This window comes from Strigops habroptila, chromosome 13 (assembly GCF_004027225.2).
Source record: "Strigops habroptila isolate Jane chromosome 13, bStrHab1.2.pri, whole genome shotgun sequence".
NCBI lineage: Eukaryota > Metazoa > Chordata > Aves > Psittaciformes > Psittacidae > Strigops > Strigops habroptila.
In genome coordinates this window covers 14661285-14671023 of record NC_044289.2, presented here as the reverse complement: position 1 = coordinate 14671023, position 9739 = coordinate 14661285, and the positions used below count along the sequence as shown (strand labels likewise).

The window sequence follows — 9739 nt, the reverse complement described above, 5'->3', positions numbered from 1 at the left end:
TTGAGAGACTACAACAAGAACCTCAAATGGGACGAGGGGGCCATGTGAGGAGGCACAATAAGAGAAAACTGCAGAAAAAGACACTTTAAACACTGCAAAAATGGTCATAGGTTAATGCCACAGAAAATCTAGCTCTAGGGCTCCTGGATACAAACTGCTAGACCACACAACCCAAAGCACTGATCCCATTCAAAACTGTTCCCAAAGTTCTGACATGAAGTCTGTATTGGTAGGCTTGGTGCCAGGTTAGATATTGTCTTTCTTCCTGCTGCCGGCATGAAGCCAGCATAAACGGCGTATTATGTGCTCTGGCTAATTCAACAGAAACCTAATTGTGTGCCCAGGCATGATCTGGATTGAATTTGTCCTGCTAAATGATCCAGTTGTGCTCAAACCTGGCATAAAGGACCATAGAATTGTGGCACAAACTTCCATTTCAAATTTCACGTAAGGCAAGAGAATTTCACCACATGCTATGATCACTGTTGAACTGTTTTCCCTGGGTTTAATGCCATTTCAGAGCATAGATTAGGGGGTGTCCCCCATGAAAAGCAGCAAAGAAACTCGAACAGACAGAGAACAAAGAAATGTACTTTTTATTTCAGCTCTTCCTTGTTCGGCTCATACAGAGAACATCCGAAAAGGGACATTTCAGGTGAGGCTGAACAAGCCTGACTGATGCAGTGCCTCCATTAGCCCTGCCTCTCGCTGCTACAGCCTGACCCCCGCTGAGAGCTCCTCAGGTGGTTAACTTACACCTGATAGCAGAGCCTCAGGTTGAGGTGATTGCAGGCTTCTGCAGCTCTCAGCAGACCCTGGCCTCTTTCTTTTGCACTTTGTCTGTGGCTTGGCTCCTTTGAAGTAACTTTCATCCATCAGGAGGATGTGGGAGGCCAGCACGGTTTTCATTTTCTCAGCAGTGGGCTCAGTGAGTACCAGGTATCTTGCCCTCTTTTGGGCTGTGTTAAATGGAGGGATGCTTTTGCTTTGGGAGCAGTTCTCTAAGTGTGTGAATCTCTCTGTCTTCAAGCCATCCTTATTTCAGCTGTGAAAGGGGAGAAAAGAGGAAGATAACAGGAGAATTATATTTGTGTATGAGGACAGAGGTTTCTAGAGTTACCTGGTCTACTTTACATTAAACAATCTAAAGGCCATCTGGCCAAGGGAGTGGCTAGATCAACTGACATTAAGTTCTAATTTATGGTACCAATGGTTTCTGTAGTATGGCCAGTGAATCAAAGCATTGCTTTCAGGATCAGAAGATATGCAACATGCCTGTGGCTTTGATGCTGAACACCCTTTAATCCTACCAAACTCAAATCTTTGTCATTTCTCATCCTATGCCTGTTTCCTCCACCTGAATCACAGGACATCTGTTCACTGCCTAATAATACAGGACCCTGAGCTAAACTGGGGTTTCTGCCACTACATAGAGCATCACTCTTATTTTATCAGGGTTATTTAGAGCTTCACTGCTTTGTTCCTCTGCTATCAGGGAAAAAAGTCAGATCTGGTCCTCTTGAGAGCTTTTGCAGGTAGTTCAGCTGCAATACCCCAAAGCTCCAGGTCTGTATTTGGGATGGGGCCTGGATGACCCAAAGAGCCTTCTCTCCTACAGGGAGTAACCATCTGGCGGAGCTGTGTGCGCATCTCTACATGGAAGCTCCTGGAAGCTGTTCTCAAGTGTAGCTCCGAACTATGCAGACAATTACACATCACTGCTGCTGTACAAATGCTGCCAGCCGGAGGGTCAGGTTGTCCCCTTTGTTTTCCAGTAATTGCTATTTTTAGTTGAGTTTCATGAGCCCAAAGGTCCCCTGGCTGCGCTCTGAAGAGCTTCACGGAAGACAGATGGGGCATTGCAGACACAGTGTACTCAGTCTCTGCCACTTCAGGAGATTCAAAGTCCAATTGAGTTGATTAAAGAATGATGTTTTCAAGTTCTGAGAAAAGCCATCTCGGGATGGGAGCTGAAAACCTGCAGCAGAACCACAACTGAACAGGGAGGAATTTCACCTGCACAGGAAACTGGGAGGACCTGTTAATGTTCATGGATCAGAGGGAAAATCTGCCATGGGCTGTGTTTTGTTTGAGTAGCTTGGATCATGTCAGCTTGTTGGGTGTATCACGAGAGATTCATGGCCCTCCTTAATTCTAGACTGTGACCTAAACCAAACCAACACTGAAGGATGGAACTAGATGGAAGGCACAGGCCAGTGGAAGTCAGTGCAGCTCCACAGTTCACACCAGTGGGGAAGCCAGGCCAGGAAGTGTTCCTGGAACTGTGGTTCCATCTCAGTCCAAAAGCCAAGTCACCAGTGGCTGTCCCAGGCTGCACTGTGGGCTGAGGGCGTGAGTCAAAACCACAAAAGGCTGCCATGACCTTGCCAAGTCTAAAGAGCACAAAGATGCTCGATGCTGCCTTGTGTGTGCTGATGGCTTCTGGCTGAAAGGGATGGAGAAGGTACAAACCATTGGGCATCAAAGACCTGGGTGATCAAGAAATCCCAATACTTCAGGAAAGCATCATGTATATCCTGACCTTCCACATACATTAACCAACTGATCCTTATAAGAAGCCTGGGAAGATCCCAAGCAGCACAATCCTCATTTTACCGAGGCCACAAAGGGTAATTAGCTGGCTGAAGACTGCAAAAGCCAGCACCCATATTAAAAGGAGCTCTTATGCTCCTCACTTGGTGCTGCTGACGTGTACCTGTAGCACTGGGGAGCACTGGCCAGAATCCTGACGTTGAGAAACCTCAGCTCTTGAATAAAGGACTGCTCACAAACAACAGGGGTCTCACAGTTAGGGTGCTGTCACGACAGAGAAGCCCAGACAGGCAGGGTTAGGTCAACAACTTCTGAAAACAAGACTGTGTAGAACAGAAACTATTGTTGAATTTAGCTTTTTCCTACTGAAACAGGTCCCTTCGACTCATACCAGTGTTGTAGAACAAAACTTGAACTCCTGGTTTCAGCCCTCGGTGGTTTGACTTTAAGCAGACAAGCCCACAAGACACAGAGAACACGTTCAGAGCAGAGGGATGTGGTGGGATTGAAGCAGTCTGCCTTTGCCTCCGCTGGGTTCTCCTTAGATTGATCTGTACCCTGGTGAGCATGACTAGCAGGAAGGTAAATTGGTTTCATTTCCATATTAACACAAAAGACGAAAGTTTAGGGTGTTTGGAGCATTTATAACACACAATGGGAGGTGGGTGGCAGTTTAAGTGAGACTAGAAGAATCTAATTGAGTGTAAAGGAGGTTAAATTTCTGCCAAAGCTCAGATTCAGGAGCTGCCAAAAGATGCCAACTTATGTCAATTTAGGACCCATCAAAGTAGAATCAGCGTTTGGCCTTGAGCACTGAGTAAGCAGCTTTACGTGCCTGTGGGAGGGAGTGCTACCCTAATAGTAGGAGTATTGCATGGTGCATGCAAATTACTCGGAATACATTTGCTCTTCACAGTGGATTTTGGATGAAGAGGGAAAGGAAATTAACTTCTTGAAATAAAGCCCAAGATGTTTGTAGTTATTAAGAGCAGGGATTTCAGTGAAGAATAAAGACTTTGCTGGGCTGTGTCTCAGAAAATGTATTTTCTAACAGAAATAGTGAATTTGGGGGTTTCTGTGTTAACAATAAATGTATTTAAAACTCCCAAAGCAACCAAAACAAAACAAAAATAAGGCAGGAAGAGGATTTTGACTGTAGAAATCCTTTGAATTGCAAGGAAAAAAAGAAGAAAACAAAAACAAAAGAAAAAAGAAAACCTGTTAGAAAAATGCTTTAAAGAGGGGGTTTGTGAGTAGATTTAAAGGAAAAGCTGCTACAGACAGAACATAGCTTTCTATAGAGGAGGAATCCTTTCATTTGTACTGCTCTTACAAAACAAGGCAGGAAATCACACAGGATGCTGCTGACAAGGGGGAGGAAGTGGCTTAAGGATGACATTGGGCTCTGTGAGTGGGATGCCAGACATGTCTAAGTGTATGTTTTCCTACTTCCACGAGCAGTTTCTACTTTCTCTTCCTCCGCTGCCTGAGGAGCAGCTCACTCTGTGAGGAGTTAACTCGGGGAGCTCCGTTGGAAGCCTCTGCAGCTCATGACTAAGCTTGGCCAAACCATCTCGTGCTCTCTTGCTCCAGGGCGCTGCTGTTACAAAACCTGTTCAGGAACTGAACCTCCTGAAGTCTTTCCGAGCTGTCTGGTGAAGGCTCCTCCTACCCCGAGCTCTGTTTGACTCAGGACACATCATGTGGGAAGCAGGCAAAGCCTTATGATAGAACCGGGGCAAAGTACTTGACTCGTGCACAGCTCAAGGCTGCTTTTGCTATTTCTAAGCGGTTACAGTAAAGAAGATAATCCATGTTTATTGAGGGCCGTGGTGTGTTTATTCTCCTTTCACTTTTGATGTGGTGGTGTACAGGTTCAAAGGCACCAGCACAATGCCTCTTTGCCTCAACAAAAGTGGCACGAGGCGGTTTCTAAGGCTGCATGTGCACAGCCCTGAGTGATCGCTGCGATAGCTGCAGATGAAAACAGTTTCAGTTCTAGTCATTTGCTACTGAATGCACTTAAAAATAACCGTGCACCCCAGTAATGCATATGGATGTACCTACAGAATGTGTGTACACATTTTTGCGTGGGTTTATAGACATTTGGCAGGCTTTCAGTGAAGGTGCCTGGGTATTTCTGCAGGGAGTTTATGTCTGTGCTTCTTTTACTGTGTAGGAAATGTAGCTTGGATTCTTTTCAGCAAATCTATACAGCTTTTAAGCAGTTAAAATCAGGTCTGTAGATACATGAAGCTGAAAAATCTTATATTTCTGTCAGTGCTCTTAAATCCAAACTCAGACTAAAATAGTTATTTATCGGTTTTGCTCATAAATGGTTTATTAAAACATGATATTGGTGAGCCTATAAGAAAACGCAGGTTTTCACCTCCCTGCTGTTTGCAACTTGTGAACAGAAGTTCAGGAGACTGACTCCACAGTACTCAATGTAATCAGAGCCAGTGCAGATTTAGCTGCCTGTTCATGTGTCTTAAATCTCCAAACACAATAATGCATCAATTCTGTCAACTCCTGCAAAACTGAAATGTATTTTCCTGCTAAGTGTCACCTAAACATCAGAAGATGAGTGTCAGAAGGGGAAAAGCCCCACTCAGCTGTGTCCCTCGGTTCAGTGGCACCTTCCCTACCTGTCCTCATGCAGGTGAAACGTGCTGCGTGCCTTTGTCTTCCATGCAGAAGGTGGCCTCATTTCCTGACTTCTGCAGTGAAGCAAGAAACAGCTTTTTCTTCACTAAGAATATATTATGGGCAAGACAAATAGGAACAAAGAGAGTCCTGTTTTAAAATACAACTCCATTTCAAATCTGCTAAACAAAAGTCCCTTTTAATAAACAAAGTTCACTTGCAGTTTGGCTTTTTAGTTTCAAGGTTTCTCTGTGCTGGTGGATGGTTTAACCCAAACCATCGTGTGGGTTAAAGCTCTATAATGGTTACACACTGAGGTTTTATTTCTTGAGAAGAGACAGCCCCTGGTACTCGTGTGGTCCAAGGTGAAACAACACTGGTTTGCATGATGGTAGAAATGAGACAAGTGAGGTCCTTATTTTACACCACTCTGGAAGTTATCAAAGAGCCCTGGAGCAGGAAAGCCTGGGGCTCAGGTTATCCCCACAAGATGCCAGATCCATTCCCGGGGTGGGAAAGCGCAGAGCAAGGATGGCTTCAGTGCTCTCCACTCCCAAGCAGAAAACACTTTTCCAAAGGAAGGAAAGAGGGATTTCTCCCAAAATACATTTCCTAAGCTAGTGCAAAGTACTTCCCAAGCCAGTCTGGATCGCTGCTGCTTTGGGGTGGATGCGGACACACAAGTTTGATCTGAACACAGGTTCCTCAGCTTGAGCATCCCACTGCTCCGACTCCCACAGTTGGCTTTCCACACAGGGAAGTCTGAGGGTGAAAACTCGGAGGCTCCCTCCAGGCCCTGGGTATTGCCTGGGTGGGTGAAGGCCCCGTGGCCTCACAATCTGGTCCAATACAAGGCTTGATTTTGAGCTCAGCTGCTCTTTAGCAGCCAGGCTTTGAATACAGCTCAGCTCTTCAAATTGAACTGTCCAAAATCTGGGCAGTTGTGTAACCAAAGGAGCTAATTCACAGTCATTCGATCTCTAAGAAAAGCCACTTAACAGATCTGGACAAGGGCTGAGGCTGATAAAGAAAGAACTCATTAATTTGATATAATTAAAGATCTCTTTTAGCTTTCTCCCCGGCCTGTCATTTGCTACCTGTCACTGTGTTGCTTCTGTAACTCGGAACAGTAAGTTTTGGGAGCAGAAATTGTGTCTTCCTACATCTTCTCCTTAAGGTTCTTTTAACATTATGTAATTACAAAGGGAATAAGAGATGAGAAGAGAGCTGCAGAAATCCAGCTTCTGCGATGTTGCTCTTGACAGCAAAATGCCCCTTCTGTCTCACAAATCCTTTATAGAAGCACATCTCCTAAATAAAACACGATAAGACTCAAAAACCACACCAAACCTCAGTAAAGCTCTCTAGAAAACTTCTGTAATTAACACATTGCTGGAGCTGACCATGGGTAACCTCATGGGTCTGTCTGTTGACTCAGACAATGGTAACTCTGCCTGGGAACAACCCCAAGAGCAGATGTTTGAGTCCAGTTACTCATGGACACTGAAGAAACAGGCTATATGTATACGTATATGCATATGCATATGCATATGCATATCTACATCTATATCTATATCTATATCTATATCTATGTCTATGTCTATGTCTATGTCTATATCTATCTATATCTATATCTATATCTATATCTATATCTATATCTATCTATATATCTATATATGGTTTAGTGTGAGGTGTACCTGCCCATGGTGGGGGGGGTTGGAACTAGATGATCTTAAGGTCCTTTCCAACCCTAACTATTCTATGATTATATGATTCTATATCTATATCTATATATATTTTATATATATATGTAAAGATTATCTTTTTTCCCAGGAAGTCCCAGGGGAAATCACAGATGGAAGAGCCTGATTCAGAATCATTGGCCCATTACCTTTTGAATGCTGATGCTCCACAGTTCATTGTCCTGGGTAAAGGCATCATGGGGACTTCTCTGTATGCCAGCATTGGGCTGAAACGCTGCCTAACTGCAGAGCCTGTTACCCACCATTGTATAGATGATATATTTAGGTAAAAAGAGACAAAAGGGAAGCTCCTTTTTAGGGATGGGACCTGTCAACCCTTTAGCATCATGCAACACTCCTCCCTAGCACACTTCCCATCCCAGCTCTTACTGGGATCTGTGGCAGCCGCCATGGCCCACTATGGCCACTCACACTCAGCCTTCCCCCCACATATTTGGGGGTTCCTTTGAGCTCCGTAGCCCCAGGTCCCTCCGGCCGGTGCCCCAAGCCCGTTTGGGGGTCTCGGTCCCCCCGTCCCCATCCCCGCCGGCGGCTCTTACCCATCCCCTTGCTCCCATCGCGGCCTGTGTACTCCCGTTACCATGGCTACGGCGCTGCTAGGCAACGCGGGACAGGGGGCGTGGCTTGAGAAGGGGGCGTGGCCCGGCGTTGCTAAGGGGCGGTTGCGAGGGGCGGGGGGCGGCAAATGGCGGCAGCGCAGGGGGAAGATGGCGGCGGCGCTGAGGGGAGCGCTGCCCCTCGGCGGGTCCCGCTCAGCCCGGCTGCCCCGCAGGGCCCCAGCGCTGGTGCCTTGAGCTCCACGGAGCCTTCAGCATGATCCTGATCATAATAACAGCGAATATCCGTGGGCTCGGGCACGCCAGGCCGCCCCTCAAGCGCTTTGCAGGCGCCACCGTGGTGGCCCAGCTCGTTTTAGGCGTCTCTCGGCGCTTCGCAGCGCTAATAGGCCATAATGAGAATGATTTTCACGGGTAAACTCGTTGGAAATCTCCTCATGTCTCGCTCTCTGCGCTGCCCTCTCATTGCCTGCAGAGATAAGAGCCTCTTCGTGTGAGTTAATTGAGTTTTACAGCGAGGTTGCCGTGCCCCAGCTGTGGGGTACTTGCATGGAGAGGCTCTGGAGCGGGGTGTCTGTGCTGGGCAGCCTTTGTGGCCCTTCAGCAGCGTGCAGGCATCGTTGTGTTTCCTTTGCCTGTTCTAGCTGGAAGCAAATGGCTTTTCTAGCCGAAGAATTAAGATATTTTATGTTAATGAAGTGCCTTTTTACGTTAGCAAAGAGAGTGCAGTGAAAGCTCAGTAAAGATGTACTGAAGCTGCTGCTTCTGCCTGGTGTTGGGGGGGTTTATTTCATTATCAAGACAAATCCTTTCAGGATCTCCATGTTTTGCTTCCCAGCTTCTTTCATTTCTTTTGACTGGGCCAAAATCATCAGCCCAAATAGCTTTAATACAACCACGGAAGAAAGCAAATGCACACCGGCGCGTTCTACCTGAGCGGGTGTAAAACTGTGCTCATTAAAGAAGCACATTGAAGGTCCAAAAATCTCCCTAAGAGCTTCCACGAGGGGCAAAAGATTACTTTGACCTTCAGAGATTGACGCAATGTGTGATGTTTATTAATAGTTTTAGCAAGAAGTCTATATGGGGGGGATGGCTTGCCTTTTGCTTGGCTGATTTGAAGGCTGGCCTGGCCATTTCTTAAGTCTCCTGCTGAATAGGGCTGATGAAAACCTCCCCTGCTCTCAGGTTAATGACTTGGCCGCTGGTTTTTACTAATGTCCGTCCAAAGATTTCTCTGCTCCTCTGGTGATGAAAGGAGCACTGTAAATGCTGCAGGATCCCAAGTTTAATCCTGTTTGCCAGCTTTCCAGAAAGGAAAGGCGGCTCTGAGGTGCTCAGTAGCTGTTATGTCTATAAGAAACGCTCTCTGAAGCAGGAGGGATTTTCTTGCACTGGGTTTTGCTCAAGTTATCCAAGAAAACAAGGTCCTCATGGGAAGAGAGGACGCTGTGGGGTCACTTTTAGGGTTGAATCCTGAGGAATAGTTTGACCCCCGGGTCCTGCTCCCACCCCCAAATATCCATCCATCCGCTCATAGGGCTTTTAATGCTTCTCATTGTGAGTTGCTTTGAGGTGCTGCCATGCCCAGATGGATGTGAGCCGTGGTGCTGGGCTGTGCGAGTCGACATGCCCTGCGATGAAAGGGGCTCACAGCAGCATTGAGCTGTCTGTGCTGTGTCGTGACATGTTTAATGCTTGTCTGTCGCATGCAGGAAGCAGAAATGCAGCCCAAATTGGAGAACATGCCATTGGGATTCTGCTGTGAAGAATATTCCTGGCGCGGGGCTTGGGAAGGGGCCATTTTGAAGCTTCTCCTTGGGAGCTGTTTGCTTCCCTTTAGGAGATTATTAAAAAACACCCAGATTTTCAATATCTGCTTTCATGGTTCTGCTCACAGTTTATTTTGGGTATAAATATGCTGAGGGTCTTTGAGCACCACAGCTCAAACCCATCATCAGCAATACAAGCCTGGACATAACTTTTAGATGGCAGAGTTCCTCCACCTGAAGCAAAGATTGGCTGAGTGTTACCAAGCCGCCATTTCGCTTTATTGACAAGACGAGGCTGTGAGGAATAAAACTGCCAGAAAAATGCCACTAAAGGGTTGTAACACACAGAGCCCGGGGGGGGGTTTGTGCTGTGTGACCTTTTGCTGGCCTTGCAGCAGGGCTTTGCTTTTCCCCTTCCCCAGCAGCCTCCCTCCCAGCCCCGGGGAGG

At 46.6% G+C, this 9739-nt stretch overlaps 1 long non-coding RNA gene across 1 annotated transcript; it reads right to left on the bottom strand.

The window, feature by feature from the left end:
• Nucleotides 1-579: 579 nt before the first annotated feature.
• Nucleotides 580-7524, bottom strand: LOC115615280. The gene is made up of 3 exons (XR_003994012.1): nucleotides 7502-7524; nucleotides 7091-7193; nucleotides 580-1045 (listed from the first exon to the last, which is right to left on the bottom strand). It is a non-coding gene; the product is annotated as an uncharacterized LOC115615280 (long non-coding RNA).
• Between the last annotated feature and the right edge of the window lie 2215 nt (nucleotides 7525-9739).